This window comes from Myotis brandtii, unplaced genomic scaffold, assembly GCF_000412655.1.
Source record: "Myotis brandtii unplaced genomic scaffold, ASM41265v1 scaffold84, whole genome shotgun sequence".
NCBI lineage: Eukaryota > Metazoa > Chordata > Mammalia > Chiroptera > Vespertilionidae > Myotis > Myotis brandtii.
The window spans coordinates 9,396,444-9,417,217 of record NW_005371410.1 but is presented as its reverse complement, the minus strand read 5'-3'; the positions used below and the strand labels follow the sequence as shown (position 1 = coordinate 9,417,217).

The 20,774-nt window shown below is 38.9% G+C and overlaps 1 long non-coding RNA gene across 1 annotated transcript in view; it reads left to right on the top strand.

Moving 5' to 3' along the window:
- Positions 1-1,832: 1,832 nt before the first annotated feature.
- LOC106724476 overlaps positions 1,833-20,774 on the top strand; it is a 55,696-nt gene continuing 36,754 nt past the window's right edge. The window contains exons 1-2 of the long non-coding RNA XR_001360280.1: positions 1,833-1,887; positions 19,880-20,037. This is a non-coding gene — a long non-coding RNA (uncharacterized LOC106724476). The remainder of the gene's footprint in view (positions 1,888-19,879; positions 20,038-20,774) is intronic.

Below are 20,774 nucleotides of genomic sequence, written 5' to 3'. Positions count from 1 at the left end.
TAAAGAAGTCAGGGAGAGTTGTATTCTTTTTGTTTTGCCCAGAACATATTGGACACCTTGTGGGTGTCTGTAAAAGGGGTATTTGTTAAGTGTACATACATATCACAAAATATATATTTATATGTAAATAAACATGTAAAATGTATACAATAAATAAAAATGTAAATTTATTATAAGGATAAATAACTCACACATATAATTATATATACTTGTATACAGACCCTTCTCTCTTTTTTTCCTACTTAACTTTTTCCCACTCCACACAACTTATCCCCAACCTGCCCCAAAAGTGTTCAAAGTGAAAAGTGCCACCTGTTATTGAGGCAGAAGAGGAGCTCTGAGTTTTCATCGAAGAGATAGGGGACAGCTACCCAATTCTTTATTAACTAACCCTCTCTTTCTAGGGTTTTATTATCGGAGAGTCTAATGACTTAAAATTAACCATCCACGGTCCTATGAAAAAATCATGAATTGATGAATTGGTTTCTAAATTCTCTGTGTTATCGACAAGTTGCTGCATCACTGAAGCTATAAGACATGTCATCCATTATTAAATTTGATGGCATTAAAAAAGATAAATTAGCTCTTTTAGCCAGAAATGAGTTCTCACAAAGGCTGCCCTTCTAAAGTGGATATGGTCTCAATTTTCTTTGAATTTCAGCCCACTTATTTGTTTGAGTTTATTCTGGTTTCAGTTAGATTTTATTGATTGTTTAGTAAACATTAAGTGACAATAGAGGCTTCTTAATATGAGCAGGCAATAGATAATCAATGTGTAATGCATTTTAAGTGATAAAATACTTTTGCTAGGAATATAAAAATCTTCCCTAAGAACTGGAAATGAAAGCTTTGATTTAAAAAATTAAAATTTACTATGAAAAATTTTTAAAGGAAACTTATCTCTTCAATGTATAAAAAGTTAAATTTACTCTTAAGACAACAGCAATAGATACATATAAATAAAAGATGCTATTACTTAGGCACAATTAAAATATATACATATACATTTTAGGAATAAATTAGCGTGCTTCGAACTCTTGTGGTTTGTGCTATAATAAGGGTAAAAGTCAGCAAATACAATTGAAAATAACATTTAGAATTTGAGCTCAATAGTTGATTTATTACAGAGGTAAAATGTTCTTACCTTGGTTTTTGCAAAAGTCCTTATTCTTACTATTATTTGCTTCTTCAACCTAAAACAATCTTTTGTTTCATAATCAGAATCTTATTTTTCTAACATTGTAAGTATGAATTTACCATTAACAGCTTCAGTATCTGCTGCAGCACAAGATGTATTTGGGGAAAAATGACTTAGGCAAGTTTTTAATACCTCAAATTGGACCCGCCCTTTATCCCACAATCCCTTTTGTATGTCTCATTATTGATCAGATTTATGCAGTTTTTTGAAGCCCAGGAATTACCAGGGCAGTGTTTTATTTGATTATTTATCTCTAGCAAATTGTTGCCATCTCTGACCTTTCAAAAATGTTTATGACGAGGTGTTTGCTGTTAATTGCACATAGGAAGGAGTGAAAAATCTTCCAGTCAGATCTTGTATTTACCAGAAGGTAAGATTTTCTTACAAAATCAGAGTCTTAGAGAAGGCAGATTTTGGTGGTGGTTTTTACTTTTACATAAAGCTCCAGAAGATTACTATTTTCTAATTAACAGACCCATTAATAGGGAAAGTAGAAAAAGGATATATAGCTTTATGTAAAGTATGTTGTAGTCTACTGACCTAGATCTGTTTTCATTATACAGTAGAAATGCAAGAATGGGAATATAAAATCACAGATTGGAAAGGACCTCTAATTCAATCCATTTTATTTTGCAGATTGAGAAATAAATGTAGAGAAATTAACTCATTTGTCTTCTGTCAGTTAACCAGTAAGGACTACATCAAAGTCCCTTGACCACCTATCTCATGTTTTATGATCGCCAGTAAGAAGCAAAACTGTACACAAATGCTGGTGATTATGTTATTACTTGGATTGCCTTCGTGGGGACAATAGCCTGCCAAAGTCCATGTGGATGGGCAAACTTTTCAGTTACTTACAAAACACAGAGGCATTCTATATTGTTATAAACCCCCACTTGATTTGGCCTCGCTCATCACCCTGACTTCATTTCTCGCCACTCTGCCCATCATCCAGGACCCTGTCACACTGCTCTTTCTTCTATTCCTGGGAACCTCTCAAGCTCTTTCCCATCTTGGCTTTCCTTTAGCCTGGAATAATCGCACCCCCGTGTCCCCCGCCCCGCCCCAATATCTTTCCTTTGCTGCTTTCCATTTAGATTTCAGCTCAAATGCCCCCTCCTTAGACAGGTCTCTCTTCACCACCCAATCTATAATAATAAAAGTATAATATGCTAATTAGACCAGACAGCTGAACGACCTTCCGGACGAAGCCAGTGCTGCGAGGGCCGGCTGGGGCTGTGAGGGGCTGTGAGGGCCAAGCCCCTTGCATGAATTTCATGCATCAGGCCTCTAGTGTAAGTATTAATGAGAATAGTAATAGAAGTGGTGGACCAGCAGTTAAACTCTTAATGCCAGGCACTATTCTATGCACTTATAGAAAGTACTTATTAACTCATTTAACCCTCAAAACCACTCTGAGAGGCATGTATTATTATTAATTCCATTTTATAGGCAATGAAATTGGGGCACAAGAAAGTGATAACTCCCCTCAGGTCCCACAACTAGTGAGTGGCACAGCCAGGGTATGAACACTGGTGGTCTGGCCCAGTACTCAAAAGCTCCTTTGTCTTTCATAGCCCCTCCTTTGTCACTGTCTAGCCTAGTGCCCTATTTGATGTTTTCTGTAGCATTGTTTGCCAGTTGATAAACTCTTCATTTTTTGTTTTGTTTAGTTACTATCTATCTCACCTCCACCCCACTAGACCATATGTTCCATGCTTCTCTTGTTCACTGCTGTTTTCATCTGGGTCTAGAATAATGATTGCATCTAGTGGTATCTCAATAAATACTGCATAAATAATGAGAACAGGCAGCAGGGACAGTGAGCATGGAAGAAGTTGTTGGCTGGGGGGTGATTCCCTACTGAATGTGGTATGAGAATCCCTCCAGCAACAGAAGCCAGACTGATAAGAATGGGAATAATAGAGTGGGGACATCAAGAGTGGGCTCAGTTTCCGAAAAGATTGGCAGTAAGGGGGTGAGGGGATGCTTTTAATAGGAACCCTCCACCCTTGCAACTTAAGAATGCCCCTTTGCAGCTCTTTAATAATTACAGATATGTGAAGACTCATCTCTGTCTCATTTTCCCAATTATTTGACTGCTGAAAACCTGAAATAATGGTTTGACCACAGGATTATTGTCCATCTTCATGCATGTCAACCAAGGCTGTACTGGATTGCCTTCGTGGGGACAATAGCCTGCCAAAGTCCATGTGGATGGGCAAACTTTTCAGTTACTTACAAAACACAGAGGCATTCTATATTGTTATAAACCCCCACTTGATTTGGCCTCGCTCATCACCCTGACTTCATTTCTCGCCACTCTGCCCATCATCCAATTTGTCCTTTTCTACACATTCTTGGAAGCTTCCAAGAGCATTACAATTTTACTTTCTTTTCTTGGGTTTCACATCAGGAGAGAGATCAGAGAAATAGTGAGTGTCATTGTGAGGGGCTCTGAGCCATCCCTATTGTGGTCTCTGCCCTGCGTGGTCAACCAGAAACACTTCCATTACATCATTCTGGTTCCGTGTGCGAGAAGTAGCCCCTCGTCCGCAATACAGCATTTACTACCATCAAAAGGAGGGCGATGCCAGACGTTTCACACGTAAAAGCTTACCCCCTTAAAGGCGGTTTTGGATAGCTCTACCTCTGGTTTCTCTAATGAGGTGCTGGTATGAAATCGTAGTGGGAAGAGAACATCTTGTTTACAAAGACTCTCTTCATTATGAAACCAGGTACTGCTACTCTTTCAGGGAAGAAAACATTGCCCTCGTTGCAAATGTAGTAAAATGCGTTCTCTCTTTCTCAGCATCAATTACACATAAAGCTCTGTGGAATTATTTTCTTTGTGTATGTGTTCTCCTGTTATTAGCAATATAGAATGGTTAATAATTCATGTTGAGCCAGCATTATAAATCAGACAGTAAATATTAAGATTACAGTGCAAATGGTGTAGCATGACACGATCTAGCTGAGAGTTTCTAAAGAGGTGCTATGGGCACTTTGGGACAGGCAAGTCTTCCTTGTGAGCAACTTCCCCAAGCTTTGCAGGACATGGAGCATCCTTAGTCCTGGGTCACAACTTCCAGTAGCACCTGCAGTATTGTGACAAAGAAAAACACCCTCACACGTTTGCAATTGACCTGTAGAGGTAGGTAGCATGTCTCTTGGTCATGACCTAACTCAGGAATCATTTGCACAGAGGCTAGTCAGATAACATAAATGTGTTAATCTGACCCAATGTAAGAGATTAGGGAGTGGTGTGACCTGTGCTTGCTAGGGAAATATGCATGATTTACTCAGAGATGTTCCAAAATAAAAGTTTAACAGGCTTTAACTCCTTGCAGCTCCCTTAGTGTTACAGGATCACCCGTTCCATCTTCTGGCCTTTGCTCTTCCATCTGCCCCCTCTTCATTTCCATCACCCTGATCCTTTCCTTTAACCATAGTGTGCCCATTACACTGCATTGTGGTGAGTAAATGCCACTGTGTTTTCTTCTGCTCAGCTGTGAGCAAGGATCCTGGTCTTATTTTGTTGCTGTGTCTCTAAGCATCTAATATATTGCTTGACACACTGTAGGCCTGCCTTAAGTACCAGTTGAATGAATGGAGGCCTCTAAACAAGTTCTGAGGAATTTATCAGAGAGACGTTGATATTTTGAATTTCCCAAATTCACATCTGCTGTGGGTCCTTAGAAGGCATCTCCGGGCTTCCTTTAAGTCCTCTCCTGGCATGTGAACCAGGGCTTATTTTCATGTCCCTGCATCTGTTCTATTTGTTCAGTAGTGCATTGGTTTTGATGCACAATTGGAATAATTTTAACCTGAGATTGTAAAATTTTGTTTCATGAACTCTTGTCACTATGCTTTGTCCATGCTGCTGCTGGTATGAAATCGTAGTGGGAAGAGAACATCTTGTTTACAAAGACTCTCTTCATTATGAAACCAGGTACTGCTACTCTTTCAGGGAAGAAAACATTGCCCTCGTTGCAAATGTAGTAAAATGCGTTCTCTCTTTCTCAGCATCAATTACACATAAAGCTCTGTGGAATTATTTTCTTTGTGTATGTGTTCTCCTGTTATTAGCTATATAGAATGGTTAATAATTCATGTTGAGCCAGCATTATAAATCAGACAGTAAATATTAAGATTACAGTGCAAATGGTGTAGCATGACACGATCTAGCTGAGAGTTTCTAAAGAGGTGCTATGGGCACTTTGGGACAGGCAAGTCTTCCTTGTGAGCAACTTCCCCAAGCTTTGCAGGACATGGAGCATCCTTAGTCCTGGGTCACAACTTCCAGTAGCACCTGCAGTATTGTGACAAAGAAAAACACCCTCACACGTTTGCAATTGACCTGTAGAGGTAGGTAGCATGTCTCTTGGTCATGACCTAACTCAGGAATCATTTGCACAGAGGCTAGTCAGATAACATAAATGTGTTAATCTGACCCAATGTAAGAGATTAGGGAGTGGTGTGACCTGTGCTTGCTAGGGAAATATGCATGATTTACTCAGAGATGTTCCAAAATAAAAGTTTAACAGGCTTTAACTCCTTGCAGCTCCCTTAGTGTTACAGGATCACCCGTTCCATCTTCTGGCCTTTGCTCTTCCATCTGCCCCCTCTTCATTTCCATCACCCTGATCCTTTCCTTTAACCATAGTGTGCCCATTACACTGCATTGTGGTGAGTAAATGCCACTGTGTTTTCTTCTGCTCAGCTGTGAGCAAGGATCCTGGTCTTATTTTGTTGCTGTGTCTCTAAGCATCTAATATATTGCTTGACACACTGTAGGCCTGCCTTAAGTACCAGTTGAATGAATGGAGGCCTCTAAACAAGTTCTGAGGAATTTATCAGAGAGACGTTGATATTTTGAATTTCCCAAATTCACATCTGCTGTGGGTCCTTAGAAGGCATCTCCGGGCTTCCTTTAAGTCCTCTCCTGGCATGTGAACCAGGGCTTATTTTCATGTCCCTGCATCTGTTCTATTTGTTCAGTAGTGCATTGGTTTTGATGCACAATTGGAATAATTTTAACCTGAGATTGTAAAATTTTGTTTCATGAACTCTTGTCACTATGCTTTGTCCATGCTGCTTTCTCAGAGATGTCAGGGAGCAATAGCTTATGATCTTCTATACTAGCAAAATGTACTCAGTTTCTTTTTGCAGTTCATGGCAGGGGACGAGGAATTGCCTCTGCCCAGTGATGTCTGGCCTCATTGGTGTTGGGTTATGATATTAATGGAACTAAAACCTCTTCTCATTCTGAAGTCAAGACTTCCCAGAGTGTGTCCTAGATTCTCCGTTCTTCCTCCCTCCCTCCCTCCCTCCCTCCCTCCCTTCCTTCTTCTTTCTCTCCCTCTCCCAATCCCCTCTTAATTTTAACCTGTTTCTTTGGGTTATAGTTATCTATGAGAAATCAATCTTGCTAATTCTCCACCTTCTTCCCACCATCTTATTTGGTTACTGAGCCCCTAAACAGAGCAGGAAATGTAGAATTCAAAGGTAACAGAGTTAACTTTTCTGTCCCCAGGAGCTTAAGCACCTAGACCACCAACATTTTATCTAGGAAATCTTTATATTAGTGGGTTGAAAATTCCCAGATGCTGACAACATACCTCCTCTTTGTCCTTCATATGACTATTTCTTGAGAATGTTTTTAAACGTAAAGAAGTGTTGTTAATTCACACACTGCTTTTCCCCCTTTCCCCTCTCACGGTCTGCATTTTTTTCGTTTGTTTGGTTTTTAAAGAAAGTACACATTTGACCAGCTGCCTTCTTTCCCATACCAACATGCACATGCCCAGGGTGTTCCCCTGTGATTTTCAAGGCCTGGCTTTCTTCTGATAAGGTCAGCAGCACACACAGCCTACCCACATCTGCTGTGTTCCTCGAGGTCAATCAAAGTATTTTTCCTTCTGGGACTAATGGGAATCTCCCAGAGAGAAACAATTATTGCACTTGAAAAATCTATTGATCTACATTGTATGGTTCACCTTGTATTTGGGGTTCACGGATACTTTTTGAAACTGGGAGATCAATTCTGGAGATTCAGAACGAGAAGACACTAGTGAATACATTCATACTATACATTTCTGAGTGGTTGCTGCTACTTCTGTTAGAATAGCAGAATGCTAAATTTAGTTGTTGCGAAATGTCAACAGTGTAGGTCATTTAGCATTATTGACTTCATGGTTGAATTATAAATTCATGATAATAGTATTGGGCATAGTCACAGATTAAAAAGCAATCAATGGACTCGTGAGTGTTCCTGTTGGTGTGATTTTTCACTTCCCCCTTTTCTTTGCTTAAATTTGAGGCACCTTTTAAAAATATCTCCTAATGCCAACCTGAATAGAAATATGAGGAGAAGATGATGCCATGTTGCTGAAAGCAAGAGCACTGGGCAGTCAACTTTTAGAATTCACTCTCATGTGATCTATGTTGAAATTTAAAAAAAAAACTTGGGGACCATGACAACATTCTGTCTTGCCATCTAGATCCAGGAATTGAATAAATAACTGTTAAAAACCTTTCGTAAACTATCCACCCTTTGACTCTTTGTTGCAATATATTTTTTGTTGAAAATATTCCCCCTTCCCCCACACTTGCAAGCCAATTAACTTGAGTCCTAGTTTTAAACCCTCCTCTTGGGATTAGAAAACTTGGATTTGCTCCCAGTCACAACCTCTTTTGTCTTTGCTGTGGGTTTATACCTGCAGAATATGAAAGATAACCTCCTCAGTTACATTGTGAAAATTAAATAAAATATCTAGCATAATATCTGGTACATAGAAAACCCTTAAGACATTAGTCTAATTTGTATCTTTGCATTCTAGAGAGTTTAATGAACAATGACGTGATCTAAATGCTGAAGGAGATACTGAATAAGCCCCAGGGTCATAGAATCAAAATTTCATAGGAAAATACTTGGATATGACCTTTTGTTCCTTATGAATATATTTTCTGAGGCTTTAAGAGGTGAAAATTTGAAATTGTTGTTTCATTGAGGTTTAGGACTAAAACAATTTTCTGAAGATTTTGTTTTCGGGTATTCATTGCTGTTATACTCTCATATCTATAGAATTTATAGAAGGAGTCAATGGAATATTCATTTATAGGGAGCCACAATCTTTCCATCTATGAAATAGTGTTAGTGATTATGACAGTCTCATAGAGTTTGGTGAGGACGGAATGAGAAAGTATAGAAAGAGCTTTGCATATTACCTGGCACATAGTAACTGCTCAATAAATACTTGATTAATAGTATTAATAAAGATCCTACCATAAAGGTTGCAGCATTTCTATAGGGGGGTTGAAAAGAATGGAACAGGTGATCTCTAAGCTTATTCTAGCTATAAAATATATACTTTTGTAATTTTTGTAAATCTATGTAAGCATCAGAATGGTGTTGAAGGCTTTATTTTTTGGACGTGGATAATTCTAAATGAATCTTTCATATATGGAAATCCACATTTTAAAATCTCAAAATGTTGACAAGCCCCAAGACCAACACTAAGTAGCATCTAGCCATTCCTCCCCTTCAAATGGGTGCAATTTAATGACAACTCATCCTTTCTACTTTCAGAGATCTCCAAATCTATTTTAGAGGTTATTATCTGTCCCCCCTCCTAGAACTATAATTAAAAACAATTGGAAATAACCCAGTCTGTATGAATTTTTTCTTCTGATTAGAGAACATGATGGCTTTAGCTGTTTGTAATGAAAAAGTGCTGATGCAGGAAAGCCTAATTGATTAGAACAATATATGGGCTGGTTTTATGCTATAGGTCAAATCCTTGGGAAATTTGCATTGCTTATGCAAAATTAAATGTGTTGCAAGCATCTTTCCTGTTAAATGGCATTTTTTTATTTTGCTCATTTGGCTCTAAGTTTAACTTGTGGGGGTGAATCATGGGTAGCAATGCCACATAGATTCAGATGCTGTTTGTAGATAGCAACTAAGTTCTGACTGTTACTTTCCTAGCTATTTTTATATTTTGTTAATGTCTCCTTTTGCTGATTAGAGTAGCTCAGCATTTTTCATTCTTCTATTTTTTAGTGTGCAGGTTGATGTTTAGTCCTATTATGGGATAGGTTTTTGTTTTTTTCTTTCTCTCTAAGTGAGTCACACTTTCATCACTCTCTGAGTGATACATATTTTCATCATGAGCTCTCTGGTAAGTGGGGAGTGGGGTTATGCCCTTACAGTATCAGGGCCCTCAGAGAGGTTAGCAGGGGTGGGCAAACTTTTTGACTCGAGGGCCACAATGGGTTCTTAAACTGGACCGCAGGGCCGGAACAAAAGCATGGATGGAGTGTTTGTGTGAACTAATATAAATTCAAAGTAAACATCATTACATAAAAGGATACGGTCTTTTTTTTTTTTAGTTTTATTCATTTCAAACGGGCCGGATCCGGCCCGTGGGCCGTAGTTTGCCCACGGCTGGGTTAGGGGTACCTTCACTCAAAGTGGCAGGCTCATCATCACTACTGATCTTCCCTGTAGTTCCGTGTCCTTGCAGCTGACTACACCGGTTTGGGCTGTTTAGACATGGCCAGGTGAGTAACCGAGCCTTTGTTTCCTCCTTCAGTTCTGTAACTCTCAGAGTCTAGGCCATCCCATTGTTGATGTACCGTTCTGATCTAGAATTGACTAGACATGACAACTAAGTGGATGTGAAGATAAGGGAGAGGGCGAAATTGACAATAACTCTTAGGCATATAGATTGGGCTTCTGAGTGGATAGAGTTTGCTATACTAAGATAAGGAATGAGGGAGTAGGTTTGGTTAGAAAATAATAAATTCCGTTTTTGACATGAGTTTCTCTGCCTTCGGATCATTCTTCAAGTGGAGATACACAGACAGGCCACTGGGAAGATCTGTAGCTCAGATCTATGGGAGGTTGGCTGCCCAAAGGGAGAATCTCTGCCTAAGTCACTTAAAAAAAAAAAGCTCATTTTTAATTTATGCGAAATCAGCCATAGGTTACATAAAATGTATAGGCATCCTTTTTATAAAAATTCCCTGACTCTCAAATGTCTCTTCTAACTGACAAAAAGTTTTTTATTCCTTTTTATTATGAAAAATTTCAAATATATACAAAAGAGATAGAATAGTGTAAAGAACCCTCTGCTACCATCACCTCACTTTACCAATTCTCAACCCATACCCAACCTTGTGATGACTAAACCACTCCCACACATTTCTCCTCTGTCCCAGGATGATTTTGAAGCAAACTTGAATGTTATATTATTGAATACATAAACATTTTAGCATGTATCTCTAAAGGATTAAAATTTCTTTAAAAAACATAAGCACAATGTCATTATCCCAACTAAAAATTAAAGTAATTCCTTAATATCATTAAATATCCAGACACATTTAAATTTCCTTGCCTCATAATTTTTAAAAATTATAATTAATTGACTTTGGTATGCATTGCACTCTGTTTCTCAATGTTTCTTTCTTTTTTAAAAAATATATTTTATTGATTTTTTACAGGGAGGAAGGGAGAGAGATAGAAAGTTAGAAACATTGATGAGAGAGAAATATCGATCAGCTGCCTCCTGCACACCCCCTACTGGGGATGTGCCCGCAACCAAGGTACATGCCCTTGACCGGAATCGAACCTGGGACCCTTCAGTCCGCAGGCCAACGCTCTATCCACTGAGCCAAACTGGCTAGGGCTCAATGTTTCTTTTAATATATAGGCTTCCCTTCTCCTCTCTTCTTTTTTCTTCTCCCAATACATTTGTTGAAAACACTGGGATAAAGCCAGTTTTTAAATTTCAACACTGAATATATTAAGCTCTCAAAAACTACTGGTGCTGTTGAATATTAAATATGACACATATCTTAATATTAGTTGAACTTTAGCATTACTTATCTTAATCACCACCAACATACATTTATTTAAGCTTCTACTTTTGGATATTCCGGTATGTCATTATACTGGGTTACCATTGAGGTCTTTAATTTTGGCTGATTTAAGAATGGTTTTTCTCAGAGAATCTCATTTCCTTACTTCAAGAAAGGGTGGCTAAGTGGATATTTTGATGTGATTTGGTATGTTAGCAAAACTTTTAAAAACCAATTTTGCATGTGTGCCTTTTTCACTCGCCTTTATTACGCTCTGTAAAACTTTCTACCATTCCTCTGGTTAAAAGGAAGCAAAGCTAAAATTCAGACTCAGAGATGACTGCTGACTGGGTTATGGTCTCTTGAATCAGTTGGGATCTGTAGGGAGCACACTGCAGTGAAATCTTTGGGGGCATTAAAGAGTAACAGAAGGATGCTGAAGGAACTTAGCAATACTGGCGTTTGCCTTTTTTGAAAATAGACTGGGATGGACTTTGAGAAATCCTCTTGGAGCCCCCTTTCTTTGGCAACTAAAGCAGTATTGTTCTCCTTGCACAGATGAGGAACCATCCCAGAGAGCTTCAGAGGCTCTCCAGTGAACTGGCCAGGATCACACAACACAGAAGTGGCACTGGAGGGAGGGCCCCTGGAATGCTGGCGTGTTGGTACATTGCTCTCACCTTCATCAGGAAAAGAGAACATGTGCTTCCTTTGCTCGCTCTAGACTTTTAAGCTCCTGGAGGGTTGAGCACCTGCAACATTTCAGAAGGACTGCATTCTTTTATCTTCTGGCCCCATTTCAAGCCCAGCAAGAGAAAGACAATAGTGGACACTGGGTAAGAACTCAGACACTGAAGTCAGACAGTCCTGGGTTCAATGCCTTGTCTGCCATTTGACAGTTTTATGATCTTGGGCAAGATACTTCATGTCTCTAACCCTCAGTTTCCTTATCAGCAAAGTAGGGAGACTAGTATTTACTTGATTTTGTTATCAGGATTGAATGTGTGATTATCCCAATAAAGCACCCAGTACGGAGCAAGACACAGTGCTGCCCAGAAACATCGACTGCTGTGGTTGTCATCAGCTCACCGTCAGGTGAAATTGAAGTGCTTCCTCGCACTCCTCCAACTTGTTCTTCACAATATTGAACATGCTCACAGACATCTCTAGCCTTTTCCATCTACATGTTTCTTTCAACATCCCTAGCTGTTGCTAGCAATATGCATTGAAGAAACAAAACATTTCTTTTGTCTTTTCACCTTTTATTTCTTCTGACTTCTTTGCCCCTTTTTAGAGATGCTCTTACATGGGGTAAGGGGAAAAGGTCCTTGGCACCATCCCCTCTGCCTACTTTTTCTTCCTTTTCAGCCAATCAAAATTTATCCTTGGTGCCTTTCAACTAGAGGATGTAGGTTCCTGGTCTACAGTTTGGATCTAGCCTCAGAAGTATTTTCTTTGGCAGGCACAGGTTTTAATTATTTTAGTTTATTAGTTACTAAGTTTTAACAATTAAGAAATTTCACATAAAATCCAGAAAATGGTATGCATCTTTGTACCTACCTTTCCTAATGGCAGTCATCAGCTGTCCACCTCAGAGAGGTAGGTGCTGCTCAAGTTTGCCAGTCTCCACCCATCCCTAAAGCCTTTTATCTGATCTGCCTTATTATTTGCATTTTTGCTTAGAATCTATAGTCATTTGCTTTTGTAACCTCAAAAATGTAAATCCCAGAGGTAGCAATTGGTAGCATGGCTTAATAAATACACGACTTTCCCATGTTCACTATATATTAAACATCAATATACATGAACTGCATTTTTTCTGTAGAATTAAGATGATTAGCAAACATTTTAAGCTGATGCACTGCCAATTTATATTTGGGAGTATTACTATCTTTTCAGTATTTGGATGACATATGAACATTTGTCTAACTTTTACTTCTTCAATTTAAAATGTTATAAAAATGAATGGAAACAATAAAGAGCTACAGTTGATGTTATAAAGCTTGAAGGCATTCAGTGCAATACTTGTTAGGTTTAGCCACACATTGGGATTTAAGCTGGAAACTTAAAGAGACCGTGTCAAATGTAGAAAAGATACCATCAAAGACCAGGTCTGCAAGAGGTATGTATATTTCCTAATATTTTAGTCTTCTGGAAATGGAAAAGCTCCAAGAGCACATGTCTTTTGTTCCACCTTTCCTTTTTCAAATCTGATAGGAGTTTTCAGAAACATTGTATGCTAATAATATATACTGCTTGTATTTTGTTTGTTTTTCGGAGTGCTTTTAGAGACATAAAGTCTGCTCCTAAGGGAACAAATTTCATTGGCAGACTCCTTTAGGGTTTAACATAGGCCAGTGGAGGAGATTTTGGGGGAACATTTATTGAGCACTTAGAAGGTGTCAGGCCCTCTTGAACTGTCACAGGAATTCTGGAAGTAGGTATTGTTCCTATTCAGTAAGGCAGTACAGCGTCTCAATTGACTTACATCTATTTCCTGGCTCCTCCACTGACTTGCTCTGGACCTTCAGCAAGGAACATAACGTTTAAAGCCTCAGTTTTATCATCTGTGTAATGGTTTGTTGTATTACACTAGGTAATATGCATAAGCACAGTTAATGCAATTCCTAGCACAAAATAAGCACTCAACAAATGTTGGCTATTGTCATTTAGAATAGAGTCTTGAAATCCTTCCATTCTGAAAAGCTACCTATTCTTCCTCCAAGTAGGACTGCTCTCAAAGGCGAAGGTGGATACTTCCTATGTCAGGTGGCTCCTTCCCCTTTCAAAGACCATCTGAGGGAATCGCTTAAAAATGGACATCAGCTTTTTGCCACTCTGGCTCCCTTTATCACCCTAATTTCCTGCACAGCTTGACTTTCAGTCTACTGTCTCTTTCTTGCTTAAAATGAAATTAGTTCCTCTTCTGACACCCTTCTCTTCAGCCGCCTGCCTTCTATTTTCACATTAAGTTCAAATGATTTCAGTGTTTCAGTGAACTTTTTAAGGTGAAAAACATGGAACTGATTGTCCTTAGGCTGGCCAGCAGCTTTAATTAGAGTGACTGTGTAGTGGTCCATTAATTAAATGAGGAGCTATTTTTAGATGTGTGTGTTCATTAGTCCTGCTGAGCACCTCTTTCTTCAGATTTGTTAAAAAACAGGTTAATTTATGGCCAGGTTAGAAGTCATTAACTCTTTATCTTCACCTTCTCTCACTAAATCACTCATGGGGCTTCTCTGTTGCTAGAAAATCCGAGTGAAGGCAGGTGGACACTTGGGAAGCAGAGTTGCCTTTCTCCAATGATACCTCCCAAAGATAGCGCTCTAGGCGGCAGGGGTTTGCTCCAGATACTCTGATAGTAGGTGCTTTTGAGCTTCGTTATAGAATTGAATTTCTCAGAGCTACTGAGCCATTTATTTTTATTTTAATTTTTTTAATTTTGTTTTATTGCTTAAAGTATTACAGAGTATTACATATGTCTCCTTTTTTTTTCTCCCCTTGACCTTCCCCTGGCCTCCCCTCCCAGTGTCTTGTGTCCATTGGTTATGTTTATATGCATGCATACAAGTCTTTCAGTTGATCTCTTACCCTCCACCCCAACCCTCCCTGGCCTTCCTGCTGTAGTTTGACAGTCTGTTATTGATTGATTGATTTTAGATGAAGAGAGGGAAGGAAAGAGAGAGAGAGAGAGAGAGAGAGAGAGAGAGAGAGAGAGGAAACATCAAGATGTTATTCCACTTATTTATGTGTTCATTGGTTGTTTCTTGTATGTACCCTGACAACCTTGGTGTATCAGGGTGATGCTTTAACCAACAGAGCTACCCAGCCAGCACATGAGCCATTTTTAAATCACAGAGCTCTGCACTAGCTGATTTGGCTCAGTGTATAGAGCGTCAGCCTGCAAACTAGAAGGTCCCAGGTTTAATTTTGGTGAAGGGTATGTACCTCAGTTGCAAGCTCTTCCCCGATTTAAAAAAAAAAGCACAGAGCTCTGCTGTTTGTCGGGGAATGATTCACCCTTCAGTCCACACTGCCAATTTTATCCCCAGGGCTGTCTCTAATGTCTTGTACATAGACTCAAACTGAACTTACAACACTTTTATAAATTGAGGCAATATTATACCAAGTAAATATATGTATGTTACCATATATATATATATATACTTTAAAAAATATTTGAATCTTCACGAAAAGGTATCTCCTGTTTGATTTCATTTATATAACTTTGAAAATGATGACATTATAGAGATGGAGACAAGATCAGTGGTTGCCAGGTGTTAGGGCAGGGTGTGACTATGAAGGGTAGACAGGGAACACTTGGTGGTTCTGTATCTTGATTGTGGTGATAGTTACATCACTCTTTACATGTGACAAAATTTCATAGAACTAAACACATGGACACAAAGAAAGTAAAAAAAGAAAAACAATCCCAGCAAGCTAATTATATGTTATAATCAAATATGCATAAATACAACAAGTAAGTAGAAAGCAAATAACATGTATTGCTAAGATTTGGCAGAGACTTATTAGCTATAGCTGGACAGGCAATTAACAGTCATTTAATCAAGTCATATTTACACTCAATGTCAGTTAAAGTAGGTTCATTGAAGTCTTCTACATTATTATAGTTTTTAATGCCTATTAATGAATAATAAGGCATTTGAATTCCCTATAACTATATTTTGATTTTAGTACCTTGCATTATGCTTTGGGCTTAAAAATCTTTAAGTTAACAAGGGGTTATTTTTGCATTAGAGCAGAACAGAGCTTTAATGCATGAATTTATAAATGCTTATTCCTGTTGTGGATATTAGCCTCTGTGTGGTCAGTCATCAATAACGTACAATTTATGGGAAATCTCTCTTTTTTCTCTATCCCTTTATCACCATCATCCCACTTCGATACAACTATTGATTCTGATTGATTTTTAGGAGAGTGGGGGTAACTGAGAAGATCACCTTTCTCTCTGCTTCTGACTCTTGATTTTCTTGGAAACATTAACTCCTTACACACACCCAGTCTCAATAAATTGTGAGGAGTTAAGCTTATTTTGCTGGGTTCCTCCCTTCCACCCCCACTTTGTGTATGTTGTCTCTTTCATGATCTCTCACATAAAGCTGGAGCTGGAGTCCTATTTCTCATAGTGGAAAGTGATCTGATAAATTACATGACATGTTAAATCATCTATAGGCAATTCCATTTTAGGTGAGATTGCCAGAAAAAAATAAAAGTAATCTATTGTAATAATTGGATGCACAATTTTTATATTTAAAAATGCCAGTACCTAAATATGCCTAGGAAGTGAATTTCTACACTATAGTAGAATTTTAGTCACTATAGCACCTGGGAAGGAAAGATAAATTTTTTAAGGGTGCATGAAGTTGGCATTTTTTATACTGTTAAAGTTATGATAATCAGATAATTGTTTAACTCAAGCATAAAGCTTTTTTTTTAGCTTTGTTCAATATGTTGAAATTTTAAAAAGTATGTAAAATAGCATTTAGAGAATATGTTTGCAAATCTTAGCATCTCTGCTATATTTTAAGTTGTCTGAGAGCAGGGGAATATGTCTTATAGCTTTGTGTCTTAGTGCTACTTAGCAGATATTTAATATACTTAATATATTTAATAGCAGATATTTAATAAAGATTAGCAGGTTAAATGTATATATGTTGCTTTAAAAAATTTAGATGTAAACATACTATTGTACCGGTAAGTACAACCACTGACTGCTATATTCATGTTCTCAGATCTCTGATTCTCCTTAAATAATATCACATTCAACAACAATATAACATTAATTGCACTATATTTTTGCCTTGATATTCTTTAAGAGATCATTTGGAATATTACTGTTAAATTTATATACAGGTATAAAAAAGTCTTTATGTCCATTTCTCAAATATGCTTTCTTGCTTAAGAAGAGAACATCTATGCTTTAGGAAAATGCCAGTCTGTTCTATAATGGGCTTATATGGTTATTGTTCAAAGAGAAAACTTAATATTGCTTTTCAATAAAAATAACAGATGGCCGATATACAACTCATATCATTACCAATAATGTTTTTATTACGTTTCTGGGTTTATATTTCCAAATTTCATTTCTTCCCAGGAGTAGAAAAACAATCATACATTATTCTGCTCTCAAATTAATCCTAAAATATGAATTCTAAACTATAGAAGAAACAAGTTTTAATCCCCCTCTCATTTTTATTTAAAAAAATCCATGTCACAAAACGGAGTTAAATAAACTTTTTCTGTAAAGGGCTGGACAGTAATTATATTTGGTTTTGCAAGTCAAACAGTTTATGTTTTAACTACTCAGCACTGCTCTTGTAGGGAAAACAGCCAAAGACAATAGGGAAGCGAATGTGGGTGACTGGAGTTAGCCCACAGGCCTTAGTTTGCTTATCCCTGTTACACACACTGTTAAGGGAATGCCAACAACAACAACAAAACACAACAAAAACAAAAAAACAACAAAAACATTTTTTTTCTATTTTTGTGGAGAAAGCTAGTGTTAAGGAGGAGATTCGCCTGGAAGCACTATTGAGATCTCACAATGTTGGCAGTAAGGAATGTTTAGGAGGAGGTTAATAAACCTGTGGAATCTGCAGTGACTGGTACAGAGCTGGCATGAATTTCAAATCGGCCTCTGTTGCACAGGTGAGAGGAGAATAACCCCGTTTTACTGATATCAGTTGGTAAATGTCCACTGGCTCTCTCCCAAGGTGGCATGTGTAGAACAGATGCTTAACCACTAGCACAAAGCCAAAGGCTAAGAAGTTTTTGATTGGTTGCTCACTGCTACTTCTTTAATACCAAAATGGGTATCAAATGAGTATCAAAATGGGTACCATGGGCACTCAATTACTATATTAGATAAAGGAAAAAATAGCAATCCATTTTTCTTCCATTTAGACCAGTCTAAATTGATTATCTTCACTTCCCATTTACCTTGCCATGTGTCTCTCTTAAACCATAATTTCAGGAGTAAAAGTATTTATACATTTTTGCTGAGTTCAAGAATTTAATGTGCTGAACAATATATCATTTAAAGAGCTGACCAGCAATTTTATGATTGATAATGGAAATGTTAATGTATTGTTAGCCTTCTTCTTTTTGGCCTAAAGTGAGCTAATAACTGGAATCATTATGATGTGCCTATAAAGTGTTCAGGCAAAAGGGAAGGTGCAGAAGTTGAGGTGCATTTTTCAAGTTAATTGTAATATTGGAAAAATGAATTAGATGGAAGGAAAAACCCAATTTAATAACCTTTTGCTGATAAAAGGGGCAATGGAATAACCAGTTTCTGAAACCTGTAATGCTATTCTTTGGATGAATTTACAACAGAGTTTTACCCATTAATTCATGTCTTGTGTTTATTAGCACAACACTTGCTACTGTGGAACCTAGAGTTTTACTGAAACATGCCATTTCTCTGGACTTGTTAGTCTCTCTGCCTTGATGCCCTCACATTGCCATGGCATTTCACAGAACAGTTTCCCAGTCATCTTGGGGTTCCATAGAGCAGTTGCCCAGTCCCCTTGGACTTCTAGCTCTGTGTCTGCAAGGATCATAATGGGTCTGAGGGAAGAGTGAGAGGAAAAGGAAGCCCAGGGGTGGTTCCCAGGAAGGGTCTAGTTGCTTCTCAACCCACAGGGTAGGTCTGTGACATACATTCTCAAGGGAAGGGTGCCAACCCCCTTCCACGACCCCCAGGCTGTAGGGGTGGGATCAGTGTTTGAGGGACACAAAATTCTGAGGCATGACAATGGCTTGTGGCATCCAAGAGTCACAGCACACAGCTATGCAGTATAGCTGTGGCATGAAATTGTCAAGGAGGAGCAATCAGGAAAAAAGTTTAAAAAGACTTCTTAGAGGAGTGATAAAGAAAAGATGAAGAAACACTACCCTGTGAGGAAGAAGGATGACCCATTTTGCCTTTTTTCTCAACTTTTTCCCAAGCACCTGATTTGATCAAGTGAACAATAGACACTCACCCACTTTCTGGTGGATGGTGTCTAAGTCCCAGAGGTGCTCTGGGTTTGCCTTGTTTAGGGCAGGTAGACAGACCTGGGAGACTCTCTTTTCCACCAAACCTAATCCCCAAAGCACTGGTTCCGGTTCTCCAGATCCACGTGTTCGTGAGCTGAAAACCAGTCAAATACTAGTTGTGGTGTTTTGAGCTACTGTATAGAATAGCATACATAGTTATTTGTAAAAAGAGACTCTTGAAAGTGTTGGGAGCATTTGTATTCTGGCAGGTTTTACTGTCTTTAGGAGAAAAGATTGGGGGGTTTTCCCCACCAGAATTATTTAAACTTAAACTCTTTGCAAATGTCAAAATTCCAAGTAACAGTCCCCCTTTTCTAATACATTATAACTATGAAGTGTGGGAGAGGAAAGGGAGACCAAAACACATCAGCTAACCTTTCATTGGTCCCACCTCCTCCCTCTGTAAGGACGATGAGTTTAAGTGAAAATTGAGTGCCCTGAAAGAGCAAGGACATTTTCCTGATCCTGTATCCTTTGCTTACATCATCCCAAGCTCTCCATTTCTGGGGTAACACAGCAGCTGTGCTGTGTGGACCTTGAGCAGCTGCAGGTCCAATTAACAGAGTCTCAGACTGACATGTTCACACTCAGAAACCTCTTTGGAGACAGGCTACATGGCAGTTACTGAAAGGATGTCCTCACCTCTGGGGCTGAGCTCTGTCAGTCAGGAATTGATAAAAAAAAAAATCAATTGGTGAAATTTGGGAAAGACGGTAAAGTCTAATGACCCCTTTTCTTTGCCATATATTTTTGCAGAGTAAACCCTTCAATGGAGTGAGAGAAGATTAATTTAAGGTCAAGCAGATATTTATCAGTGCGAGGCACTGCTCCTGGCATTCCCAAGAAGTCAAAAGCAGCCGGGGTGTGAAGGAGATAAGAAAGTAAAAGCCCAACTGCAATAGAAAAAGCAGAAGGTGAGTGTGTGATAAGAAAGGTGCAAGTACTGTGGGCGGTCAAAGAAAAATAGATCACGTCTGACTGGAAGAGGCTTCCTGGAAGAGGTGATGTCTGAGGTCAGTCTGCAAACCTGGGCTGGATCTGAAGGCAGGATGGTGGGACGCATATTCCCGGGGGAGGAGCAGATGTGATCAGAAATTCAATGCTGGGAAAGCACCAGGTGGGGTTAAGGGAACAAGCAGCTGTTTTTTAAACCAGAAAGTCACAGGTGATGTTTGAACTGGCAGTTTCCTTTGGGTGAGGGTAGAAGCTTCCTTGTAGACCTGGAGGAAGGAGGAGCAGAGCTAGCAGAGGCTGTGAGGTTAGCCAGCTCTTTAAAAGGCCTGGAATGAAGTTTAAGGCCAGAGCAGCTCATTCTGCAGTGACCCCCATATGCATCTGAATTGTGAATGGTTGTGTGAGCTGACCGCCCCCCCCGCCCCCACCCCCAATTGCAGAGCCAGATATCTTGGTGTCCCTATGAGGGTCCCAGCACTGGAGGGGCACAGAGCAGAGCCTCTGAGGGAAGGGCTCCTTTCTCTGTCATTACTCAGAACTCAGTGGGTCTCTCTGAAGCCAGGAGGGAGTCCTGGAGGAAATGTGTGACTCAGGTTGGCTGGGCCCAGGACACCAGCCTGAAGGTTACAGTCTTGCTTGAGAAGTAAGACTCATCCCCTGGTTTTACTGAGTGCCTTAAGTAAGTCCAGCCTCTCTG